At 37.8% G+C, this 27,829-nt stretch overlaps 1 protein-coding gene across 1 annotated transcript in view; it reads left to right on the top strand.

The window, feature by feature from the left end:
• Positions 1-27,829, top strand: part of BNC2 (basonuclin 2) — a 2,846,732-nt gene that overhangs the window by 2,053,746 nt on the left and 765,157 nt on the right. The window lies entirely within an intron of this gene.

Raw genomic sequence — 27,829 nt, 5'->3', positions numbered from 1 at the left:
CTTTGATTTCCCTTGTATATGAAATTAGACACCAAAACCTGCCTAATAAACCTAAGGCCCATTCCACCAGAGCTTTGGCTACTTCTTTAGCCTTCCAAGACAGACTGCCTATTGACACCATTTGTGCAGCGGCTACTTGGGCTACTCCTCACACTTTCATTTCTCATTATAAGTTGGACTTAGCTTCTAGGCATAGAGCTAACTTTGGTTCCACTGTTCTCAGGAGTCTGTTCCGTTAGGCCACCCGGAACAAGGTGCTAGGGACGCGGTCCCATCCAGCAAGAATGAAGGCGAGATAGACAACTTAACATATAGAAGTTATGTTCTTACCATAACGTTCCATGTTAGTTGTCTTCTTCGCTTCTTCTTCCCCACCCTCCTTCCCCTGGCCTGGACAGACCTAGAGGAGTTGTGATTGTGACCTCTCTTTCTACCACCTCTTTCTTAGGCATATGCTGTTATGCATATTTCCTGGTTCAGGATGTAGGTCACCCTTCTTTCTTCCTGTTGTTAGAGGTGGACTCTGTTAGAGTTATTCTGTTACTATTATAAGCTGGGGTTAGCTTACAAACGAGATCTGAGGTAACTCTCGCCTAGCATTGTGGGGTACAAGGGGAGCCTCGAGCCGGTGGAACCAACTCTCGAGCTTTTACAGTGGCCGAGTCGGAGCCGAGGTCGGCTCCGAACCCATCCAGCAAGAAGAAGGCGAGAAGAAGACAACTAACATGGAACGTTATGGTAAGAACATAACTTCTATTTGCATTTCTCAGAAAGAACATTTGCTGTTATTTATGGAGGTTCGCAAAGGTGCACTGTTGTCTTCTTGGGACATAGAAGCTTCTGTATTATCATCTTTCACTAAAAGAGATTGCTTTAAAAGCAGCTTGTAATGCTCTATACTGAACCTTTCAGGTTTTTTCAGAGTCTTCCATCAATAATTACAACCTGTAAAATTCCAGTACAAGAAAGCAGTTAAAATCTTTTTTTTTCCTCCTATAAAAGGTCCTCTGATCAAGTGGAACTAACCTGCTTAGCAGTATTAAATACAAGTAAAATAAATCTGTAAGGTTTAAAAAGTGGATTTCAACAGACTGCAGTTATTTTCTCAACTTAATGCTGTTTCACTTAATCAGAAAGAAAATGTAGTTTGGAACTGCCCCAAAAGGGCATTGTGTCATGAAAAGCAATCAATGCACTGTATCTTCCACTAACAACTTGTGAAAACAGTGCAATAAAAGCAGTCTCCATGTTTATTTTGGCTGAAGAGAAACATTTTGATAAGGCTTAATGCCGATGGTAGGGTTGAAGCCAAGTGATAAAAACTGCTCAGTAACAGTCGGTGTTTAATATGCTTCCCCCATAAGCAAAATGCAGTGCCATTTACAAAAAAAAAAAAAAAAAAGTTTCATTCCACTCATTGACTTTTTTGAAATAAACACAAACTACTAACACTTATGCAGACTGAATCCACTCTGCAACCTTGAATTGATTATTTGAGTTCAGGTGCAGAATATCCCTGAAAAGACAGAAGGGAGTGTGCTTACATTTTTCTGTCGCATGATGTAATCCTTCCTACTGTCACCATTGCCAAATTTTATGGTCCGAGCTGTCCTCTCAGTGCCTTTATTTTTTTTTTCACAGATGTTCTTAAATGTCTTACTACCATGGTATTCCAAATATTTTTCTTTCAAAACTATTTTTAATATTTCATGATTATCTTGCCTTTTGGTGAAATTTGACAGTTAATCATGATCACCTAAGTAAATACTCCCACAGACCCAGGTATGCTCACTCTGATATTGCCCCATGCTGTTGAAGGAGCAAAAATAATTTGCCATGCTTAGTTGCCTTTTTGCTTTTTTTCTAATTTGTAGCAATTTCAGTGTGCATATTTACATTTCAGGTGGTACAGAAGGGCTTGCCCATCTGCAAATACTTGTGTTGAAAGTGTATTAATTTTCTTAGCTTGTAGTGTGCAAGGAATACATTAGTGTTTTCATCAGTTTACATTGGCAGTTTATAGTTTCATGTGTTCTGTTTTCAGGAAAAGTATGTGTCAGTCTAATTGAATTCAAAGAGATGTACATGCATTTGTGTTTTCAAGTAACAGAGAGTCCTGCCAACAAGGGTATAACCTGCAGAAGGAAAGAATACTTCAAATAGCCATTCAGAATGGTTATTTCAGCCTTCCAGCAAGAGTATTAAGTAGTAATCCACAACTGGGTGTGGGTATATCAGGATTTACCCATGGTTGATGTGATTTGATCACACAAGGTAGATCCTGATATAACCACACCCAGTTGTAGATTATTGCTATTATACAATAACATTTAAGAAAAACAACTGCTTACCTTTCTTAAATACTGCCATTAACAGTGCTGTAGTGTTCTTCTGCATGTTTCCTTGTTTACTGATGTACCGAGCATGAGTAAGGGATTTACATTCCGACGCTTGCAAAGTACATCAAGTAGGAGAAGATACAGAGAAGAGGGAATCTTCGTTCCTGTTTTTTTTTCTTTCATTTATTTATTTAACAGACAAGATTTTTCAAGTGACAATGCAGAACTAAAAGGAAAAGCAGGTAAGTTTCTGATTAGTTTTGTAGAATGCACCTGATTTTTCTCATATTTTGTTCTGTTCCTCAGCATATACCAATAGGTCTGGCTGCTCAGTGGTACCGCAGCATACAGACTTTTTTCTGTTCGTATATGATCGATTTACATTGAGCTTGCTAGTTGGGCTGTTCAGTCAGCATGCTTGTTTTTGAATATTAATGATCAGTCATTCTTTATAAATCCTTATTGTTATACTGAATACTTTAAGTGCAAGATATACACCTACATAACATTTCAAATCTTTACAGAGTTCAAAGCAAGACTCAACTGTTTGTAGTATTACAACTACTAAGTTACAAAACTCAGACACAAAGCATTACTCACCCAATTCATTTGCCAGTCATATGCAGTGACATTTCTTTGATTTTACTAGCTTCAAACTGTAGCAAACAAATGATTCCTTGTCAAGATGTAAACAATGTTTTACACCACTAGAGCTTATAGTATTTGTTTGGTTGTGGAATATAGAAGTAAGACTAATCCATAAACTGGACTATCTAGTTAGAGAGCACCTGTTCCTCTACAAACCAAATAACTTTTCCAGTCATGTGATCAATACAGAACACATTTGAAGATGCTCAAGTTCATAGGATCATAGGAGATTACTAGGCTAATGGCCCTGGGGCCCTTACAAGCCTGGCCAAGAGTTTATCCCCAAAAAGAAACCTCAGTCAGCACCTGTCACCCCTGTCAGTGAGGGACACAGGTGGAACCCCTGGGACAAATTTGTGGCTTCCCATCCACTCATCAAGATTGCACTTGAAGAAGGTCAGTGAGGTGCTCTGTTTGATGTGTATGAGAAGTCTGTTCCAGAGACAGGGCAGCCTCTGGGAGACCAACATTTCTCTCCAGCAGGTTTTGTTAGTGTCGCATATTGAGTTCAGGCCTTCTGAGCCGGTAGTGCATGAGGAGTTAGACATGGATATGGAAGTTGCTCAACAGTTGAGGGGCTCATAAATATATAAATAAATGGACCTTTTGAATTATTTTATTAATGTAATAGGAATAATCATTTACAAATATGGGAGTTGTGGTCTAGGTTTACACCCTGCTGGCCAGAGCATTTAGTTCATTTCGCATTGCCCTCAGGATCATACCTGGCCACTCAGGATCATAGCTCTCAAATGTCCAGAATTTTATAAAATATCTCATATTTTTAGTCTTTTCTTCATAGAATTTGCATTTTTCTGACAAAGCATTGAGGGATTAAGCCACTAAATAATGGCAGACATATGAGTTTCAGACTTGACGTCCTTTAGAAATTGTATGATACTGCAAGACCTATTCTAGTGATTTTTTCAAAGTTTTAAAGAGCAATACTTAAAATATGTCCTTGATGTTGGGCTTTTATTACTTCCATTATTTCTAGCTATATCCATAACTTTTGCACAAAGACTTTGGGAGTTATGTTCAAGAATAAGTCTTGCAATAGCTTCCACACCTTAAAAGGTGTCATTCCTGAAATAAAGCTGATGTGAGAATAGTTTTTGGATGTTTTATGCAGAAGTTGCTCAAATTATCTGCTCTAATAGCCTTGTAAGAATTACTGTTGTGGTGGGTATCTTTCTCAAGGTCCTTTGTATATATCTGCATATACTGCTTAGTTTTTAAATTCTAGTGCTTTTAGCAACCCCTATTTTCACTGTAGAGATACAATCATAGTGCAATGAATTTGATAATTTCTTATTTTTTCACAAAGTTTTTCTTAAGGATCATAAAAAGCTAATTCATGCTTTGTAAATAAGAATCTGCATTTCAAGCAAATGAAAAAGGAGCTGGAATTAAATGGCAAGTTCCCATTTTATCGACTGTATATTTCTAATGTAGTGGTAGGAAGGTGATACTGTTGTTGGGGTGGGTTAAGTTCTTTATAGCTGCAGCTTTAATTGTAATTGAGAGTGTTTCAATGACTTTCTATACATGTCAGTTTGTGCAGTTACAGAGTAATGCAGGTGAGGGTGGTTTACCATTTCCTGTATTGTGTGATCTCAGAGTTAACATATATAGTTTTGCAGCGGTGTGGTTAGTGAAAGGGGCTTGAGCCCCTAAAAAAAAAAAATTGTGTTTGCTGCTTTGACAGTTCTGAATGTATTGGTTCCTAGTCTTTTTGTCATTGGTATTGTTACGGATTCACTTCAGAAGCTCGAAATACTGAAATATCAAATTTTAGTATCTCGAGCCCAGAAAGTCGAATCCTGAGAACAGCGAAAGTTCAGAAGCGTGAAATTCAAAACCTCGAATACCGGAGGTTTTGAATTTCTCGCTTCTGAACTTTCACTGTGGTTATGTATTCAGGTACGTGTGTGTGTGTGTGTTAAGGGATTTGGGTAGGGGCTGTGGTGTGTGTCAGTGTGTTTTGTTGCTGTGATGTATGTGCGAGGAGAATATAACTTGTGTGGTAGTGTTTTGTGTGTGTTTGTATGTAGTGCAACCTTGGAGTGAGAATATTTAAGTAGGGGGGGGGGGCACAGGGTGGCTTGCTCCCCTGCCTTCATGTAGTAGAGAGGTTATGTGTGTATGTGTGGGGAGAATTGTGTGCGTGCGTGCAATAGTACCACAAAATTCTAAATCTCCGGTGTGCAATATTTTGAATTTCGCGGTTTTGAGTTTTCGTGGTTTTGTGGATTCGACCTTCTGGGCTCAAGATACTGAAATTCGATATTTCAGTATTTTGAGATTCTGAAGTGAATCCATTGTTACATATGCTTATATGTGAGGTATGTGTGGGGATTGAATATATTTGCACACAGGCCCAAATGGACATACATTCATACAAGTGTGTATAGATTCACAAGGAAGTACTAAGCTAGCTGCCCTTGTAGGCCTTTTTAAGCCTACCCAGCTTCCCTTTTTTGTGCTTGAGTTAACCTATCCCATTTGATTAGAAACTGGCCTTACCCATCAAGTGATCAATAATTATATATTACCTCTAATGAAAATAGCTGGTATCATAACATAGATAATCTGAGGGGACCCATGCACTGGATAAAGCATTAGTAGTACAGGGGGCAATCCTGGGGTAAATTTACTGTTTCACATCCATACAGGGAACATTGTTTGGAGGTTCCCTATGTCCTGATTGATTTGTTCCATGATAAGTCTTTCCATACCTTTACTTATGAGACTGGTCAGACATATGGGTCTGTAATTTGCCTGGTTCTGTGGCAGGTCCTCCCTTATACAGGGGAATGATTGTAGCTGTTCTCCATTTGCTTGGTACAAAACCTGTTTGGAGGCTGAGATTAAAAAGTGTTGTTAAGAGTATGGCTAAATCATAAATCGTACTTCAAGCTATTTAGGATACATCCCAGGATACTGTCAGGATCCATCAGTGCAGTATTTTTAGTTTCTGATGGTACTTCTAGGACTTATCTTGTCTGATAGCTGGAGGCTAGCCAGTTTCAGGTATATCTTGAGGGAAAGACGAGGAGGAGAGAGGGGTAAAGCCAGTTAAATTTGTTGGCCAGTAGTTTCGCTATATGTTCAGCATCAGTCTAGGTAACATCACTTACAGTCTGCCCAGTGCATTGCTGCATTGTGCTTTTGCGATTAAAAACATAACTAAAAATGCCTTGTGATAGTCTTTGGCTTGGGTAGCTATTTTAGTCTCAAACTTGGTAGAGTTTATTAAGCTCCAGAGTTTATTTCAGTGACTAGGGTTCTAACATTCTGGTATCAAGCGTATGTTGTTTACATTATCTAGGTATTTTTTAATATGCTGGACCTTTTTTTCTTGCATTTAAAAGTTCTTTATATACGACTTCCACAATATGGAATTTAATTACAAATAAATTGTTGCTGATTAAATGTGCTTCTTATACACACACACATATATTGTGCGTGTGTGTGTGTGTGCGCGCATATATGTGTGTGTGTTTGTGTGCAGCATAATTTGCTGTGCTTTGGGGCACAACCATGGCATTTAGAATTGTACAACTTGCAAAATGTAGCACAATGTCCCTCCTGCCCCACATATGCAACCCTCAACTCAGTAAGAGGCAGTGTTAAGCAAAAAAAAAATCCATTTAACCAGTGATCAATGTGATAAAGGGGGACATGTATATCTTTGAACCATAATAAATGTGCAGCTTAAAAAAAATTCTTCTTCTCATTGCACAAGCTAAATTACTTTTTTATAAACTGTATACCTTGGCATACATAGAGTATACCTGGCTAAACCCATGCTGCTGTTACTGTCCCTACATAATACAGTATCTGCGTATAACTGATGTTGGATAGGGGAAGGCTGAGGTTTTAAGGTTCACCATTTTTGACATTGTTTCCTCTTTGTAATTATGAAATGACAGCAGGAAGGGTAATCACAGTAGAGTTGGGTTGAGGAGGGTGGGGGAGATTGGGGACTATTTTTTCAAGTTAGACTGGATAAAGTTAAAGATTGCATGTAACAGTTAATGCTGTAGAGCTGCTTTCATTGGTCCAGGGTTTCAGTTTTCTCAGACATATTTGCCTGTGTGACTCCAGGCAAGTCATTTAACCAGACACTGCTCATGGATAAGTTTGAAAAAGGTCCATGTGGATCAGAGTTCTGCCCTGGTTAACAAGTACAAATTAAAAATGCATACATAAATATTTCTACATAAAGAGATAGAAGTATTATATGCATGGGGAGAAACCCAGGACTGTATAAACAGTTTTGTGTTTGTCTATACATCAAACTTTTCCCACTTTTAATGTGACCTACAACCTGTACAATTCAATTGGAAAACAAATCTGTTGGGGGAAAATATAAAAAATAAAAAAACATATAAGCTGGTTGCATAAGTGTGAACACCCTTAAAATAATATTGTTGAAACACTTTTTGATTTAATTGATAAGTATAGTGCAGAGCTAGTGTTACATTAAGAAAAAAAAATGAATTAACATTTTCCAATAATTGAATGTGTAAAAAAATTGTTAGATTTGTAACTTAATTTGTATTGTGATCAGTTCTTGTATCTTTGAGGGATGTGTAGAATGGCTTTTCAAATTAGAACTCCACTTGAACACAAGTTGTAGACACTTCATATCACCTCAGTGACCCATCTCTGTTTAACAGTAATTGTTGACTATATTTCTATATCTGGTGAATATGTACCTTCAGCTGATGTTTAAAGTATACCAAAAGTAGTCACATATGTGGTTAGTTAATGTTACATAGATTCCCCTTTGTTGGTTGACCTTCATAATCTTTTTTAATCTGATTACATGCAAAGAACTACCCCCCCCCCCCGTCTCTTTTCAGATGGTAGTTCCATTCTCTCAATTTGTTTTGCATGCTCATCTCTGCTATTTGTATTGCTTACAGTTCTTTAGATATGCTCCCCATGAATACTGCCAGATTCTAGAGACAACTCTGTCTGTACTGTTGTATGTATTGCATAGCATAAAAAGCCCACACCTTGCCTGTTCTTAAAAAACGTCAGTATCAAAAAAAGTATGGAATATAAACTTTCATTCAAAATGACATCATCATCCTTATAAATAGTCATTTAAGTACTGATAAGTGAGTTGACATTTTTAAAGCTGCAGGCCAGGATTCATAGACAATATGCTGTAGGTGCAAAATGCAAATATTTTGAAGAGGTTGCTGCACTAAAAGTCACAGAAGGACTCAGATATGTGTTAAGACATTTTATAGCACCAGCAGTTTGAAGAAAGGACTGCATAGAGGGGCATAGCAGTAATGGAATAAACAGAACTAAGCAGCTCTACAGTTGGAGAAGTGCATGTAGGGCATTTGATTTAATATGATGGACATCACATTGATTGGCAGGCTAACATGACTAAATCCATGCGCACTCGTGTACAGTAAAACCCTACATCTTGCACTCATCTGTCACAAGAAGGGAAGAATAATGGCCACCAGATAAACCACTGTAAGTGTGCACTGTGAAATACCAACCCCATTAATCATGTTAATGGGGAGGAAGTAGGGTAAATAAGAAAGTAGGAAAGGGAGATCAGCAAGCAGAGAGAAATTCACAAGGATGGTTCATAAAGTGTAAACACTGCGAGAGAAGGAAACATCTTTTTTTGTATGGAAAGCACCCCTTTTTTAAAGTATACACTAGACGGACAAGTGGGGAAGATAGTGAAAGGAGGATGTGAATGGAACAGGAGGAGAAGGGCATGTACCAGTGTCAGACAAACATACATAGAACACAGCCTCAGACGAGTGGCGTACACACAAAAGGTGGAGAGGAGACTGGTTGGACACAGGCATAAAGAGGGTGGACAAGTGGTCATTGGAAGGATAAACAATGACTGGGAAATATGAATGACAGACAATGGAAGCAAAGTTCCATAATGGGGATAGGCTTAGATCCTGATAGGTCAACCTAGAGGGCAGCAGATTCAGGCATCACTTGTGTGGGTGGCCATTGTTTTGGGCCTGTTGCTCCCTCGGTGGCCTGGTGGAATGGGGCTGCCTGTCATGCAACTCCATTAGCCAAGCCAAGCCAGAAGGTGTTCCATGTTGCCAAGAAGGCTATCCACTTTCTAGTAAAACTTGGCAACCATCAGGGTCTGTCAGGGGACCAGAGGAGAGCCATAAGGTCTACTTTCAGGAATGGAGCCTTAAACCCCCAGCGTACAAACATGGTGGCCACTGGAGACCCAGCACCAGAGGCTTCGATTAACACATCCTGAGGTGACTACAACCTCACCTCCTCCTATTCCACCACTGGATGTGCAGAAGGAGGATACAGTGGGGAAAAAGATTACACACACACTACAAATACAGGAATTTAAGTTACAAAAGTATTCTAAAAGAAATGAATGTAAGTTATGTACAGACTTGAATTATGTCTTTTCGCAGGCCTTGTCCAATACAGTTGCTATTTTAAAACAGTTTCTATATTCAGCAGCCAACAGGCATCAAATTCCATAAGGATCATTGAAATACAGAATGTTTGAAGTCAGATTTTTTTTTAATATTTCAGACTTTTTGCAAAGAAAGTTGCAAATAAATTCTTACATTTGCTTAACCCCTTAACTTCAATTTTTGTTAGTGATTTTCATCAAAGGACCATATGCAAAGTTTAAGCATAAAAAAAATTATATAAAACAGTCCATGGTACAGGGGACTGATCCCTGTTATGACCCACGAAACTAGGGTTCACTTAGTAGCCACTGCACTGTAGGGGGTCTGGCAGTGAGGGGGAGGAGTAAAGGGGCATACCCTGCTCGTTTCTGTCTTGGGGGAAGGGTGGGGTTTGCATGCACACTGGGACAGATTGAGGAATGCTAACTTCCTGGTAGAGACCAGGAAGTTCAGTACTCCTACTTCAGGAGAGGTTGGGCAAGGATGAGGGGAGGAAACACCCCTTGATGAAGTGAGGTGATGGCTATTGCCATCATCCCATTGCACGCTCTTCCCCTATGCTTCATATGTGTGTCTGTAATTTAGTAATTGGCAAACCACAACTGATGACTGTCTGCATGGCCCGTCCTAGTTAACCCTTGCTCTGGTGATGGGGAATTAATAGGCTGATTCACAGTAGAGGTGACTGATGGTCAGACAGCGAGGTCAGAGTGTCCAGGAAAAAAAATGCAACATAAGATAATTTTAAATGTAAATTTGGTGACTGACTTGAAGTGTAATATAAGATCATATTTAAATCTTTAACAGTCCCTAATGTTTTCTTTAATTTGTTTTGGCTCCCCAGAAATGAAAATTTCCAAGTTTAGAAACATGATGTTTTTTCAGTGCCAAGCTTTGACTGTTTTGCATTAGTGTGGTGTTGGTGTGTGACAAAATTGTGAGGTAGCATTCACTGTACATGCCATGGTACAAAAATGAATTCTAATACCAGGAAAAGTAGGCGCAGTTGGAATAACCTGGCCAGCATAAGTAGAGGTGGGGCGTGAAGTGAGCAAACTAAGTAAGCCGAGCGCTTTCTTATGAATATCATAGTATGTATATCTGTGGAATTGCTCAATGATATTCTGGGATTTCTGTGTAAAAAAAAAAAGGCACTTTAAAATGACTATGACTACATGAGAACTAAATCTTCAGTTCTTTTATTTTGCTTTACTGATATTTTTTTTCCTTCTGTAACCTCATAGAATGAAAACTTACCTTCTTTAAAAATTTTCTAGGATTAAATGGGTTAAACTGGCAGCATTTCCAGTGACAATTCTGAAAATGAACTTTTAGTATCACTGTAATTCTGGTGAAATTATACTGCTTCTCCAATTTTCTTAGTCTTGAAGGCGTAACATTGACTGTCAATGTACTATTACCGTTCTGTACCTGCTACATTCCTACATATTCCTTTGTTTACAGTGATTGTTGTACTAATTTTCACAGTCCAGCAATAACTTTATCTTCCTAGCAACTTTCAGTTAGTACATCTTTCTGTTACACATCCAGAAACCATCTGTAGCTGGTACATTCCTGCATCTCTGTTAGTGTCTGCTTTGAGTCTGATATGCTTTCCAAATGCAAAAGCAACATACTAACAGTTGAACCCTTAATGTGTGAAATAACACTGAACCATCCAAACTAAAACTGTTATGTACTTGCTTATTTGCTGTTTAGCTTCTTTTTATTACATTTGTAAAAATTAATATTTAAATTTCTGCCGTGCAACGTACCTGTTTATCCAGAGGGACCAGCACTAGACAACTGATTTCTTGCTTCAGGCCTAGTTGTTTTAGCCGACAGAGATAGAGGTACCATAGCAGAAAAATACATGCATGCTTGGATTTCAGATAAGGCCATAGCATTTTTCCAGTGTAACTTTTATACTGGCTCTTATAACAGACTTCCAAAAGTGAGACTAAGAAGACAAGTAAAATACATTTGCTATCATTAAAGCAAACATTATAAATGAGTAAATTAAAAAGTCAGTTACATTGTATATTTTTTAAAGTGTTTTCTGACGTCAGATTTTGTATTTCAAGCTGATTTGCCGCTCATTTATGCATACCATCATCTGCCATTGGACCAGTTTGACTTGTTTACCATAAAACAGGCCTATTTGAGACTGAAACCGTGACACTGCGGTTTCTTGAGGAAAATGTGATGACCTGAAGTGAGCAGCAAATATAAACCTATTTTTTCTTTGATTTTTAACATTCTGCATAATTGAAAAATCTTGCCATTAGCCAATTGCTGAGTTAGTACGATCCACAAAAGAAAGTTTAGTGTTCAGTTGCATTCCTTTTAGCAATCTCTTCTTCATAGTTTTATTCTCATATGTAAGTAAGTGCTGTGTGCGTATGCTAGTTACTTCTCTCCAAAAAAAGACAACTTGCTAGTTGTACTGTAATCTGTTAATGGTATGTGGATATATGTCTTTAACCTTAATAGAAGTGAAAACGTTTCACTTTGCCACATTCTGCCAGTAATTGATGAGTAAATCCAGTTAAAAATATTCCAAAAGCGGCCCAGATCCATAATGAATAGTGGGATATAGCCATTACTATGACTCAGACATCCTCTGTTTAAGTGCAGTTCAGGCAGTAGTGTAGCTGGGAAAGGGAGAATGGGAGTAAGCAGCCTTCACTAGGAATGAGAGGGGGGTGTAAGCTAGATATTAACCTAGGAGGTGAGTGTTATCCTAGTTTGTATATATATGTTTCCACCCCCAGCATATTACCCATCTTTCTTTTTGCGTGAACCCAGACTTCCAGACATGAGCTGCACCACAGAAAAGTGAGATCACCTTTGGATATTTGTGTTCTTCCTTCCTGTGATGTACTGCTTCCTAACTGGGATTAAAGGCGGAGGCAGGGAGGGTGCTTACTGGCATGGTGGTTCATTTCTGATACTGTTAACCTGGATTAGGGACATATGGATGTGGGTGTGTTGGTATGTGTATGTATTGGCAGACATAGTAGTTGCTCACTGCTGCAGAATTGCTCAGTTCAGGCACCTAAGGGATAGGATTAATTTCCTTAGAAATGCCACCATTGTCTAAATCACTAGGTACTAGCAAAGATGCAAACTACTTCCATGTCTGCCTGGATGACTGCATGCCCGGTTGTTTCTCACTTCTTTGTTGGGGATTCCCAGCTTCTGAGATTGATTGCATTGAAAAATCAGTGGGAGGGTGCTTGATAGATTGATTGCATTGAAAAACAGCGGGAGGGTGCTTGATAGATTGCAGGCCTAGAGAGAAAAATAACCTAGGGAAAAAAAATGGAAAAATACTAAGAACAAACTGCTACCTGAACAAACATGTACAAGATGGTGTTATCTAGTAACAGGATTAAAACCTGGTATTTTAAAAAATGATCTTTTACTACATTAGTTCCCTAACAAAAAATATTCTTCTCTTCTCTTACTCACATAGCTATGTAGTGTTATGTATAAAGATTTGGCTAGACAGACAACTTCTGGATCTTGTGTTGTGATGCACAGTATTGTAGCTAAATATTTACATCTACTTCCGAGGTGGTGCAGCGGTAGTGTTGTTGCCTCACAGCAAGAGGTTCTCCTGTTCGATTCTTGGCTGGAGTGCGGGGAGTGCCTTCTGTGTATAGTCTGCATGTCCTCCCAGCAGTTGGGTGGGTATTCGAAAGACATGCGGAAATGGGCGTGCCTTTGTTGAAGAATGAACGTCGAGCTGGCACCTTGGCGTTCGTGAAAATCTACTGCCAATCATTAGTGGACTGGAGTTCCGCTGTGGCGACCCCTAACCGGGAAAAGCCGAAAGACAACAACAACAACTGTGCACCACATCTGTTATAGTTTCAGCTATCCTGATTTAAATGTGTAAGACTTAATCTTGAATGTATCAGATAATCTTGTTTCTAGTAACAGTGATTATGTAAACTCAGTTTTATTGCTAGTCTAGCTCGTATGTTTATCCACTCTGTTACAAACTGTTCCCTTCCACTGTACTTATAACCTGTTGTTACTGCTACACATTACTTAAATGTTTAATGAATGTAATGTTTTATTATACTGATGCATTTTATAGTTTTCCTCCTCAGAACTTGGGCTGTGTTTTGTTGGGCAGCCCACTTAAATTACTAAATTTATAAAAGAGAGAGAGAAAATTGGCAGTGAACCAAGTTGCTACACCTACTTTCCTTGAATTTTACATTTTTAATCTGCTAACAAATGCTTTGCATAGTGTATCTGTGTTTGCTGGTGTGTTCAACAAATTTATTCTTTTTACAAAAAAAAAAAAAAATATATATATATATATATATATATATATATATATATATATATATATATATATATATATATCAGTTAATCCTGCTGGTAGGTATGTTTTCTGATCCAGACCTTTTTATACAAATAGGAATATATCATGCTGGCATTAAAGAAGTAAAAGTCATTGATGTGTTCTGTGCTGTTATGTAGTTATAGAGCCATTTCCAAATTCTTATGAAGAACTGGGAACAGAAACTTCAGAGAAAGTTTCCACATTAGCTATCATCCAGAGTCACGTATTCTTTATCTGAGAGTACAGATATTTGCTGAAATAGGGTACTTGTTGTGTATAGTGAATGATAAAGCTTTCATGCATAGAAGCTAGATATTTGCTATGTGGCAGTAAGAAGTCATGCCCCCATGCCCAACATATTACCCAGCTTTCTTTGTACTTGAACCCAGACTTCCAGACATGAGTTGCACCACAGAAAATTGAGATCACCTTTGGATGTTTGTGATATTTCTTCCTGCGTTGTACTGCTTCCTAATATGGTTTAAAGGTGAAGGCAGGGAGGATGATTAGTTGCATGATGGTTCATTTCTGATACTGTTAGCCTGGATTAGGGAATAGATTAGAAGTGTTTAAAGGATGGTGAGTTGAGTGGTCTTACACATTACCCAGTGGAACAGGGGGTGAAGATGATGTCTTCAATCCAGACTTTCTGTTATAGATTTCTTCTTCTTACCATTATTTTTGATAACTGGGGGATGCCTGACATTATGGAGAGGTATGGGTAAGTTCAGGAGACTGAATTTCTTGCTATGATTCCATCATCCTTTCATGTTTTACTGGTGTCATCTACTTACCCACAGTACACTACCTCATTCCTGTGATTACATGGCTCCCCTGAAGTCTGTTATAGAGCATGTTCTGAAGTCTGTTATAGAGCATGTTGAGAAAAAAGAATCCGTGATTAGTACTTCAGTCTTAATGTTTTGAAAAATCTCTTCTGTTATTGCAGTCCATGCTTTGTACTGAGGCAAAACATTTAGCAGTTGCTTGTTTAGGGTCTAATTGGATTTATAGGAGAATCTTATAATATATAATAAGAAATGTTACACCATTAACTGTTCTTATTGTCTGATGTTGATCTCTGTCTCTCATCTTGCATATGATTTTCTGGTCCTACTGTACCTGTTAAGAGCCGAATACCCTGAACTTTGAATTTCTGTATTATAGGGATCACAGATGAAGATGAAAATATGTGGTAATAATAAATATAGCAGTATTTTCAGTTAAGTAGGACAATATAAGAACAAAGAATGCTGCTTGGTATTTGGGGAAAAATAAGTACAGGTGAGAAGGCAAACATATTACCCCTAGCAGATCTGGAGTACTGTATGTAATTAAAGGGCCCATTATCAAGGTATAGAGATGCAGAGAGGATCACTGATAAAAAAAAAGAACCAGTATGCAGATTGCGTGTATTGTCAGATGTGTGTGTTTTTATTCTAGAAAGGGGTAGAGGTATAATGAAGGCTTGTGAAATCATAATCAGGTTCATTGGCAATTGCACATAGAGATCATTTTACATATTGAGGCTGTATGCTTCAAATTAAAAGTTCATATTCATGTAATATTGTAAAGATTTTTTTTCACAAAGTGCTGTGGTATGGATGATGATTCATGCCCAAATTTGGAAAGTGAAATACATAAGAGCAATTCTAAATTGTTACTGTGTACAAAGGCATATGTTACTGGTTTCACACTACTGTACTGGCAGATTAATCCATTTCACCAATAGGTTTATGTATCACATACTGAAGGAATGCCACAGATTCCTTAAAACCCATGTATACTTGCCTGTTTTGTTAAATAATTATGATAACTTAGCTACTGCAGTTGTTTGTGCAGTTCCTTTACAGTGTTTCTGGTTTGGTGATTGTTTCCCTCTTTTTTGTAGTCTGTGAAGAAGCAGTGGTTTGAGTGATAGCAGATGCTGTAATTAGTTGTTGTGTTGTGTATTAAAATGAAGAATGGGTTATTGCAACCACTGGAAATAAGAGGAGGAGACAGGAAAATAGTGGAATTTGTTGCTTTAGTGTACCCAGAGGAAGTTTTACCAGACAATAACCTTCAAGTCTAGCAGTTCCTTTCATGGTATATATGTTAATATGATGGCTTTCCAATGGGTACTGTAAATGTTCTGAAGTTAGCTGAAGGGATGCTAAGACTCTTTTTATTTCAATTATGACATTGTGTGCTTGTGGTTATGTACAACACTTATGCAGGTGTCTTTTCTGTTGAATTTTATTACATTAGAAGTAAAACATAGAAGTATATCATCATCTTAAGTAAGACAGTTTTCACCATTTAAAACAAGTGTAAATCCTCAAGCTTGTACAGTTCTGTTTTCTAGGAAGAAATCCAGGATCTAGTTTATAATACCTCTTCATAAATGCCATTAAACAGAATGGATATTCTTGGGTGTTCTGCAAGAACTTTAAAGTATTTCATGAGCTTGAAATGTACATAGAGAACGGTCATGTTATAGCCAGTGTGAGTGCATTTGAAGGCATTGCTGTATTCTAAATCAACTAATACCACGTGTTAGGTTTTGAGGGACACGTGTTTGTTGCTTTATCTACTAGCGTGGTAAGTAACTTGGAAGAGGGGCAACAATTTGAGGTCATTTTATCATTTGAAATTGTGATTATGTCATTTACTAGTGGTCATAGTATAATATTCTGGCTGTATATTCTAGCAGTTCACAGAACATCTGCATTTTGGATTGAAATACTTGTCAGTGAAATATGCTTTTCTTTTTAAAACTATTTTAAGTGAATGAAAATAAAATATTGAGAAGAAAAGTATGTCTACTTGAATTTAACAGTATTGGAATAAAAGAGCAGAAAGTTGTTAGCTTTTCTCATATGTCAACAGTTTGTTTAGAGTATTGTCCTGCCATTCATATCCTGTAGATAGAGGGCATCATTTTAAAAGGACATAATCTAAGAGGATATTTTAATATTAAACAAATATAACGCTTTCTCATGTTGGTATTAAAGTTGATAGAGCAATTTACAGAAAAAGATAGGAAAATAGCAAATGTCTTGGTTGCATTTATCAGATTCCCCCTACATATTAAAGCAAGCTACTGTGAACTTCATTAAGTGCTTGAGAAATGTGACTGTGATCCCATAAGGTGAGCTGGAGATGGCTTCTGCTCCACATAAATGCAGAAGAAATTAGAGTAGCTACTGGGTGGCAGGGGTGGCTTGTGCTATTGGGCTGAAGGACTGCAGCCCCCCCCCCCAGCTGTAAAAATGAAAAGAAAATAATTGTAAAAGTAAATAAGGAAAAAAAGTAAAACATAAAGAAAACAAACGCGAGTCCCGGAACATCGCACATGCTCACTCGTGGCATTTCCCGATATCTGAACTGCTGGTGAGCCAGTCTGGAGCATGCTCACAGCATCTGGACTGTCTCGCCAGCAGTCCGGATTATGAAGACAGCATTGAACAGCAGAGATTCCAGAAGTCTATGCAGTTGCAACTGCATAGACTGGAAGGGGATCAGACTGCAATATCTGCAGGCTGGGTAGCAGCTTGCTCTCGTGGGCTTTTACTGCAGGATGAGCGAACTTTCAGCATTGAACATGGATTTTAGAAAGGGCTTTGAACAGACTGCAGCAAACATGGATTTTAAGGCTTTGCAGCAGCATTGAATGGACAAACTGGGCTCACTCAGGTAGGGTGTGTGTGTGTGTGTGTGTGTGTGTGTGTGTGTGTGTGTGTGTGTGTGTGTGTGTGTGTGTGTGTGTGTGTGTGTGTGTGTGTGTGTGTGTGTGTGTGAAATGCCCCAGTTAAATACACCTAGTGGCTAGACTCAAACCCTGTACCTTGCAAACAGGTAGCAAGACATTGAATTCCCTACCCACCACCACTTGTGAAATTTATGCTCCATATTTTTGTTCTTGTGAAATTTGTGGTTTTCTGGATTTTGAATAATGACAAGCATTTGAATTTCAGACTTCATATTCTTCAGAATGTAAATGGTAACACAAAACATTTTATTCTAGCAATGTTCTGTTTATAAGATCAATATTTGAAATCTGTCCCTATTTTTGGGGCTGTATTCCCCCATTATTGGCTTTGTCCAGGTTTTTTTTGTGCTAAGAGGTTGAGAGCTATGGTGAGAACTGAATTAACTGAATATATTTGGGAGCTGTATTCCCTCATTATTGGCTTTGTCTAGGTGTTTTATGCTAAGAGGTTGAGAGCTATGGTGAGAACTGAATTCATTAAATGATAGCAATTTTTAAGTTTGTCTGTCTTTCAAGAAAAAGCTGATTTGGCATAGTGGTGTGTTGCTCTGACTGTAGTCCACAGGGTCCAGGGTTCAAGACATGGCAGTGAAATGCATGGTAACACATCATTTTATTCTAGCAACTTTCCAAGATTATACAAGCAATGTTTAAATGTGTCCCTAGTTTTTCAGCTTTTGCCCCCCCCAATACATTTTGGCTTTTTCCAGATTTCTCGTGCTTCACGTTGAGTGTCGAGTGGATTTTACAAGGAGCTGAGAGCTTGAAGAGAAGTTTAGTGCTGCATATGCTGATTCTGCTTGTATTGTTAATAGCACAACAGGTAGTGTGCTTGCTTTTGATGCAGAAGGCTGTGGGTTCTACTCCCACAGTATATAGATGCATTGCTGATACTGTACTGTGTTGTACTTTAAAAGGGGGTGGATGCTGCAGTCCTGAGAATGTCCACATTGGTGAAGATACCTAGTAACGATGAACCTGTTATCAGTTTTCCATCCATTCCCTATTGCACTATTACTAGCTTGTCATTTTTTTTTATTGTAACATAGGTAATTTATTCCTCAATGGCAACAGCACTTTGTAGATGAAACAATGAAATATAAAGTTGTTTACTAGCAGCAACCTTTTCATTAGTTACAGTTCTCTTTAATTTGGAATTATTCAGATGAGTTTTACTTCTACAGAGATTGTGCATTTTTACTGATACTGGTGGATTGTAGAAGTTTGAGTAGACTTTTATGATGGAAATGTTCTGAACTGGGCAGTTTTGTCATTATTAGTGCATCCATTTTGTTTCATTGTTTACTAGAAAAATGTTCAAAACAAATTTAAAATGCCTTCTAGCAGCTGTAGTGTGTTATACAAGGAATATAATTTAATACAGTCAGGAAGGTATATCAAAGAACACATGTATGTTTCCTGTACAAGGGGCCTATGATTTGAAAACAGCCCAAAGTTAATCTTTATCTGTCACTGGCCAGATGTGTTTTCTTTGAATGTGAGTTTCAATGAATGTGAGTTTCAAGGGCAGAGAAGTTTTAATGCTAAGTCTGTTTTCATTGTGAGACTGCATTGCTTTGTTTAGCAGATGTCTATTACTGTTTGTGCTGTAAAATGTAAAATAAAACTTTTAAATGAAATCCAAATAATTGTAGAAGTATAGCAGTATGCACATTACAGTGTTTATGGTAAATTGGGTAAAATAGCCAAGTAATGGGACATTGAAATAGCTGTAGGGGGGAGGCCCCATTCGACCATGATTTTGTGAGGGGGGGAAGGCTGGCAAACTCAGACAGCCCCAGCTGAACTATACCTCTTAACTGTCCAGATGTTTGCAGAATGAATAGATTTCTGCCTCTTATTTTTGGTTTGTTCCTCATAAAATTTGTATTTTTCTGGCAAATCATTTAGGAATGAAGTCACTAAATAATGACAGACATTGAGTTTCAGACTACATACTCTTCAGATAAAAAAGCATGCTAAAGCAAGACCTGTTCTGTCAACTGACTAAGTTTATACAAGAGCAATTTTTAGTACTGTTTGTATGTTCCCCCAATATATTTGGCCTTTTCCAGATTTCCTGCATTGAGGATGAGAGGTATGGGCAAATAAATCACTTTATAGAATTGGGTATATCCAAACCTCTCAACTGTCCCTGATTTTTGCTCAAAATGTTGCTCTCCCCCTAATAATCCCTCCGCAAAATGGCAAATTTGGAAGAAAACTTGGTGGGTTTACAATTAATAAATAATTGTAATGATCAGAGTTCCAGATTACTTTTAATTTCAGAAATGCATGTATATTATCTTATTTTGTCAGCTGCTCAAGTTAACAGTACTAATATTAAAAAAGTGACCCCCTTTTGACAGGTTCCCAGCTGTATTGTGTGGGCATTTTATATTTAATAAGCATACTGTTAAAGAATAAACCAACATTAAAACCTTTGTTGTGCCATGCAGAGAATATTTACATAACTAGATAGCGTATAAGGCTTGGGTATTGAAATGCATATGACAGTATTTGTAATAAATGACAGGATTACAGTATTTTTAGAAAGAAGCTCATTACATTTGTTGGAGACTTGCAGTCATCTTTGTAGGCTTTACCCATAAACTAAACAGAAGGCCAATCTATTGTGTGGTCCATAACCTGTGCAGTAATTCTTTAAGCAATTTATCTTGAGCTTGTTTCTTGTGTGCTGTACATTTCTTACTTTTATTTTATTATTTTTTATTTTACATTTGTTAACCGGGCTAGTCCAACTGGATACATGTCCATTTTCAGTGGAGGCCCGAGGAGAAAAGCTCCAAGTTTACACAATATTTAATATCACAAGTAAAATAGTAACAACATTAAGAAAGTGTATAACAAAACATTAATAATAAAAAAAACAAAAGCATAAATAAAAACAAAAGATTAGTACATTTTATATAAGGGATTTCACTATCTTCCAAACAAGTAAGTCAGTAAAATAGAGAGAAGATATTTATATAGAGGCTAGTTAGGAGATCGACAGGATAGGACAGTATTTTAATAATAGGCTTGGTAGGTAGATGGGTTAGGTAGAGCAGTTTAGAGTAGAAAGGTCAGTGAGTGAAGAAGTTCAAAGAGTCAAGATTAAAAGAGATATTTAGAAGGAGACAGGGTAGTACAGAGGAAAAAAAGCAATAGAAAAGCAATTAGTCAGGGTTATTACAAGAACATAACCAGTGGTTGGAGAGGAAATGTTTAAGGTTAGTTTTGAATAGTGGGAGAGATGTAAGAGCAGTTAGGTCAATTGGTAGGAGGTTCCATATTTTCCCAACAAAGTTAGTAAATAGAGAGTCTCCTGCTGAGTTATTAGAAAAAGAAGTTTGCATCATCATTTTGTTTGTTGAGCGTAGCTTTTTCAGGTTGCAATATGGTGTTATGAGGGTAGAGAGAATAGGTGTATTGTTTGGTTGATAAAGAACCTTATGGGCAATAATAAGTTGGTTGAATTGTAGAAGGTGAGGTAACTCAAGCCAGCCTAGTTGTTTTAGGTTTAGACAGTGATGAGTTCTATATGGTGAGTTGGTGGCAAATCTGGCAATGTTATTATATGATCTAGCCAGTCTGTTAAGATTGTTTTGGGACAAGTTAGTATAGATGGGGAGGCATATAATAAGGTAGAGATTAAGTGAGTTCTTGCTATTGTAGTTCTGGCTAAAGGTGTTAGAAATTGTTTAATTCTATACAAGGATCCAAGTTTTTTGTTGGTAGATTTTATTGTGGTGTTTATGTGAGTGTTAAATTTAAGTTGATTATCTATCGTGATTCCTAAGAGTTTGGTAGTAGTGTCTGGAGAAATAATGGTACCATTGTTTGATTCCAAAGTAAAGTGCAGAGGGGGAGATGAGTGTGAGGGTGTGAACAGCAATAATTTGTTTTTTTTTTGGGTTGAGCAGAAGACAATGGTTAGAGAACCATTTTTCTATTGTGGAGAAAGATTTTTGTGTGAAAGAATGCAGTTCAGTTTGGGATGATGCAGAACAAATAATTGTGGAGTCGTCGGCGTATTGAATGCAGGTAGAGAAGGGAATAGAGAGATGAAGGTCATTGATAAAAATGGAGAATAGAAGTGGGCCTAAGATAGAGCCTTGTGGGACACCTAAGGAAGTAGGAAGGAGTTCAGAAAGATGATTCTGCCAGAGAACTGCTTGTTTACGATTATCCAGGTAGGATGTAAACCAGCTCAAGGAAGATTTATCAAGAGATAGGGACTTCATGTTTTCCCCATGAAACAAGTAGATAGTTGTTGTCAGGCAGCAGGTCTTTTTTGGATAAGAAACATTTTTACAAGTGGGGGTATTGCTGCTTTCAGCATGTTCCTTGGAGCTTTTATAAAGCTGAATATAAATTATAGTTAGAACTGCAGTGCAAGGAGTAGTGGTTTGCGTTTGAGTCCTGCTTGTTTTTTATACTTGATTTTGACTGGCATTCCAGTGATGTATTTAAAAAGTAATTTATTTTTTTCATGCCTCACAACCTTTTTATTTCCATCTAGATATTAAGTAAGCTGTCATGTAGCCAATGCATTGAAATATTTTTTTTTCTTCTACAATTAATTTTGTCTAGATTGGACTCTCATAATGACAGCTTAGCAGTGGCACCCAGGGCAGCATATTTAATTAAAGTCCCAGTTTATTTATTTATTTATTTTTATTGTACATTTGTTGACCTGGATAGTCTGACTGGATGTATGTCCATTTTCAGCGGAGGCCCCGGGAGAAAAGCTCCACATTAAGACAATTTACAAGAAAGAAATCTTGACCATATACAATACAGATAATGTCAGACAGGTAAAATATTTTAAATACAGGAACATTTATATAGTACTGCTACAGTAACATACCAACATACCCGACTAAATAAGTTAAAAATTGTGAGTAAAAGGATTAATAAAACATTTTTTTGAGGGTGGCATCGTTTATAAAGTTTACCAAACCTTAGGAGGTGAGCTACTACAGTAGGAATTAAGAGAGAATATCAGAGCACCTGAAATAGCATGTTAAAGATAGATAGTAAAGAATGGTTGTGCTAGGGGAGAAAGTGTCAGTCAGGATTTGTGCTTGGGCAAAGCCATTGGGCTTTAAGGAAGATTGTTAATTACTTCTTGAAAAGTTGGGTAGAAGAAAAGGGCTGTTAGTTCAGTTGGAAGAGTGTTACAAGAGTTACCAATAGAGTCTGAAAACAAACTATCTCCAGATTTGTTGTTGGACTTTAGGGTAGCTTCTAGTACCTTATTAGCTGATCGAAGGGCTGTTAGATTTTTATATGGGTTATATGGGCAGATAAGGATAGAGAGAATGGGTGCATCTGTGGGATGGTGTAAGTGTATAGTAGTAAGTTGCTTTAAAAGAATCTAGCTTTGCAATTCCAGCCATCCTAGCAATTTAAGATTTTGGCAGGGGCGGGTTCAAAAAGGGGCACCAGTGGCAAATCTAGCTGTGTTATTATAGGCTGTTTCCAACTTATGAAGATTATTTTTGGATAAGTTGGTATAGATTGGGGATGCATAGAGAAGGGTGGAGATTAAGTGAGTTCGGGCAGTAGCAGTCCTAGCTAGAGGTGTGAGATAGGGTTTAAGTCTGTAGAGGAAACCAAGTTTTTTATTAACTGATTTAATGGTTAGGTTGATATGTGTGTCGAAGTTTAGATTATGATCAATTGCTGCACCTAAAAGTTTGGTGGTTGTGTCCGGAGTTATTACAGTACCATTATTAGATGTAATTGTGAAGTTGATAGGAGACTTCTGAGTGGGAGAGAATAGTACCAATTTAGTGTTTTTGGGATTAAGGAGGAGACAGCGTTGATGGAACCAGTTTTCAACTAAGGTAAATACTGCTTGGGTACTTGAATGAAGTCCAGCTGGTGAGGAGGCCGAACATATTAATGTCGGGTCGTCGGTATATTGTATGCAGATTGTTTGTGGAAGGGAGATTTTCAGATCATTTATGAAAATAGTGAAGAGGAGGGATCCCAGAATACAGCCTTGTGGGACTCCAAGAGTTATAGGGAGAAGAGTAGATAGTTTATTTTCCCAGAGGACTGCTTAATGTCTATTTCCTAGATAGGAATTGAACCAATTAACTGTCTGGGTTTCTAGTGAAAGTGATTTGAGTGAGTTTAACAGTAATTGATGATTAACCATATCAGATGCTTTTGAGAGGTCAGTAAAGAGGGCTGAAGACAGTAAGCTGTTATGATTTTTATTAATGCAGTCAGAAAAGGATAGTAGAGCAGTTGTAGTACTATGGAAAGGCCTAAAACCATGCTGGCAGTCAACTAGCAGGTGATTTTGGAGGAGATGATCAAGTAGCTGATGGTGAATACATCTCTCCATAATTTTTGCTAAGGGAAAAAGTAGGGCTATGGGGCAGAAGTTTGAGAGTTCATTTGAGTTCCCACCCTTATGCAGTGGGATAATATGAGACTTTCCAGAAGGATGGGATGGAACTTTCTGTAATGGTTCTGTTAATTAAGATGGAATCAGGGTAGGCAAGCACTCCAGCTGCCATTTGAAGGTATTCAGCTGGGAGGAGGTCAGCTGTTGGAGTGCATGGTTTAAGCTTAAGAAGTAGGGAGTGTATGAGAGATGCTGGGACAGGCTGCAGTTGGAATACTTGGGGTAGGGTAGTTGGCAAGAATGAGTCGGTGTTAACAGGTGGTAAGGTATTTGCTAAAGATTGAACAGTTTCTGAAAAAACTTTGTTAAAATATCAGCAATTTGGTTGGGAAAATTATGAGTCAAGTTAGAGGGGGTTGGTGTTTTGGCTTGTCCAGGATTGAGTAATTTATTTATTCCTGACCAGAATTTTTGTGGGTTTAGATATTGGGTTTGTTGGAATTTAAGGTAATAGTTTTTTTTATCGAGGAATATTGATTTTTTTTTTAGTGGCATTCCTGAGCTGTCTAAAGTTTAAGTGATCAATAGTGTCTTTGGTACTTCTCCATATATTCCAGATTTTAATTCTCAGTCTCATTTTTTGCCTTGTCTCATTTGAGAGCCAGGGAGCAGGTTTGCTCCTAATTTTAATAGTACGAGAGGGGGCATGGTGCTCAAGGATTTTTAGGAATGTATTGTTAAAGAAAGAGACTGCTTCATTGAGAGGTAGATATTTTAGGGGTGACCAATTGCAGGCTTTTAGCTCTGCTTGAAAGTTACATAGGTTCAGGTTCTTTTTGTTCCGGGTGGTTCTAAAGCTTAGTTGAGTGGTAATGGTAATCTTTTGTCTAGTTATAAAGATAAGGGAATGGTCACTAATATCATCAGGAATTATACCTATTTTGTAAGATTGGGGGTTATTGTTGACTAGTATCCAGTCTAAGGTAGTTTGTTTGTTACGGGGTTTATTGGTTCTGGTAGGTTCGGTGATAGTTTGATAGAAGCCATAGAGCTTAATGTGAGATGTAGGTTTGTCAGAAGTACAACAGTTCCAGTCAATATTAAAGTCTCCAAGGAGAATGGTTTCTTGTGGGAATGATGTGGAAAGCCAGTTAAAGATATTTTCAAGAGTACGTATGTTGTTGCCTGGGGGGGGATGTAAGAGTAAATGATGTATATAGATTTATTAGCATTAATTTGGAGCTTAGATATTAAGTTTTCAGCGTTGCTAGGTGAGGGAGATTGAGTGTTTAGTGAGGTTACCTGTAGGTCAGATTTAAACAATATCTCTACCTCCCCACCCTTTTTGTTAGGACAATTCTAAGGATGTTATAATCTGGAGGGATGATGATATTGTCTTTAGTAACTGGTTTGAGCCAGGTTTCTGTGAGACATGGGATGTCAAAGGAATGTAAGTCTAGTAGGGCATGAAGTTGGGTAATTTTGTTATTTAAACTACGAATATTGAGGTGGGCAATGAGAAGAGAGTTCAAGGAAGAAGAGGGGGTATGTGAAATAGAGGTGAAGGAAGAATGGAAGTCAGGGAAGGTATTACCAGGCCCTGGTTTTGTGTGAATGTCGCTGTGTAGTAGTAGGTACTGAGGATTGTGTGGAAGTTTTGCTAGTTTACATAAAATAGGGTCTATTTTTCTGGTTTGGAAATACTTAATATGGTTTAATCTGTGAAACTGTGGGAGAAGGTAGGCTGATGAGGATGTAATGTTACTGTGGGTTTGTGAGGCTGATAGATTGAAAGGGGAAGTTTGTTTAAAGGAGTGTTGAAATTGAAAGGAAGTTAGGAATTCATTGCCTGCGAGGCTATGAGATAGAAGTAGAGTGGAAAGAATTATGTGCAAGAGGAGGAAATTAGAGAGTTTTAGTAAGCCAGGGGTTGACATAGTGAGAATGTGGGAATGTAAGTAATGAGAAAATAAGGGGTTTATAGAAGGGCAAATATGAGGTGGGTTTGTTTAAGGAGGAAAGTATAGATAGTGGAAGGTGTGAGTAAATTAGTAACAGATGGTTGAGTATGTAACAAGATATGTTGAGCTATTGGTTGATGTGGGGTGGGGGGTGGCTTCTAGCAGTATAAGGATAGGTGCCCTGGGGGTGGGTGGGAATTGGGGGTAGGGTAGGGGAGCGGAGTGAGCCTGCAGGGCGAACGGAGCAGGCAAGAGCAGTAAGGTAAGTTCAGCCAAAAGACAATCAGCTGTCTTTCGTGTTTGACGAAATGCAGAAGTAACTAAAGTGAAAACTGAGGAGCAGAGTATATAAGCTTATCATATATGTGTAGATGATTTAGTAAAGCGAGAGTGAGGTTCTCAGGTGCAGAGAGGGGGATTAGAATTGTACTGAAATGCCAAAGAATGGGTGTAGGACCTGAGGGATAGTTAGTTTTAATACTAGAATATAGTGTAGGTAAAGACTGCCACCTAATGGTCAGGGGAGTAATAGCAGCTGGGGGAGGTAGGCAAGAAGCTATTCCAAAGTGATAAGATATAGGATGAGGAGACAAAAGGGTGGAGGGAGGAAGTGGCCTTGGGTCTGCGGAAGGCTACTAAATCTCACACTGGAGGGTTAACAAGCAGTTATAGGCACTACAGAAAGGTAGTAAAAAGGTATTTTGCAACATACAAGTACAGAAACTTTAGGAGTACAAGCTTTATGAAGCCAGGCAAAGAGTCAGCTTCAGGGACATCTTCAGGTTAGCAGGAGGTTATTCTTTAACTTTGCGGAGGGAAACACCCTGATGCACTTAAATGTTTGCGATTTTTAGCATAGCTCCACCCCTATAGTTGGCCACACCCTATCCCATTGGCCCCACCCTTTCAGCTGTCTCCTGTAGCCCCCCTTTGATTTGAAATCATCAGCTGCCACTGCTGGGTGGTCACATTTTTCTACTTTTTATCACCAAAATATGCAACGTGTATTTGACAAGTGGGCAGAATTTGTGAAACAGTATCAGAGTTCAGATGGGTAGGGCAAAACACAGAGGAGTCAAGTTGAGTAATGTTTTTAGTATTTATGGAAGTCTACATTGTGTAAAGTATAGAAACATATGTATAGGCATCCTTAAATTGGTCCCGGAGAACATTTGGATAGATACTCTGTGATAGCTGACAGCTGTTAAAACATATGAAAACAGTGTATGTTGTTATTTAAGCATTTGTCAATATTAAACATTTTTTGAAAGCTCTTCTTTATGGATCTTAAAAGACTAAAGGCCTGTGTGTGTGTGTATTTGTGTGTTTTTATATATATATATATGTATATATATATATATATATATATATATATATATATATATATATATATATATATAGTAGAATTAATTCCTTTTTACAATTGTAAGTAGAATAGTATCTTCTTTTCCCAAAGTAACTGCAGTTCATCTTTTTTTAATCATACAGACAATCCATTAATAATGAAGAACTAATACATATATTTTATACATTCACCAACATAAGTAATCCATATCCGTTATAGCTGCAGTTTACTTGTGTTTAGTAATCTATGTATATGTATATATCTATTTTAATGCACAATATCAGGTAATCCATATCCTTAATAGCTGCAGTTTACTTGTGTTTAGTAATCTATGTATATGTATATATCGTCTGTTTTAATGCAAAATGTTGGGTAACACAGTTGTTTTACATATTACCTCCCTTAAGTCATAATCAACTAATCCTAATGTACATTGCCTTTAATTTTGTTGTCTTCTAGTTAACCTTATAACCTTACTGAGATGGAGATGGAAGAGGACCCAAATGTCTGTCATATCTCGCTGAGTGTAGCACATACCTCTCAGTATGCAGACATCAAGAGTCTTGACAAAGGTTCTTTAAAGTAGATAGAGCTGGCCAA

This window comes from Protopterus annectens, chromosome 2.part0 (genome assembly GCF_019279795.1).
Source record: "Protopterus annectens isolate FY-2018-M chromosome 2.part0, PAN1.0, whole genome shotgun sequence".
NCBI lineage: Eukaryota > Metazoa > Chordata > Ceratodontiformes > Protopteridae > Protopterus > Protopterus annectens.
This window is presented reverse-complemented; position numbering and strand designations above follow the sequence as displayed.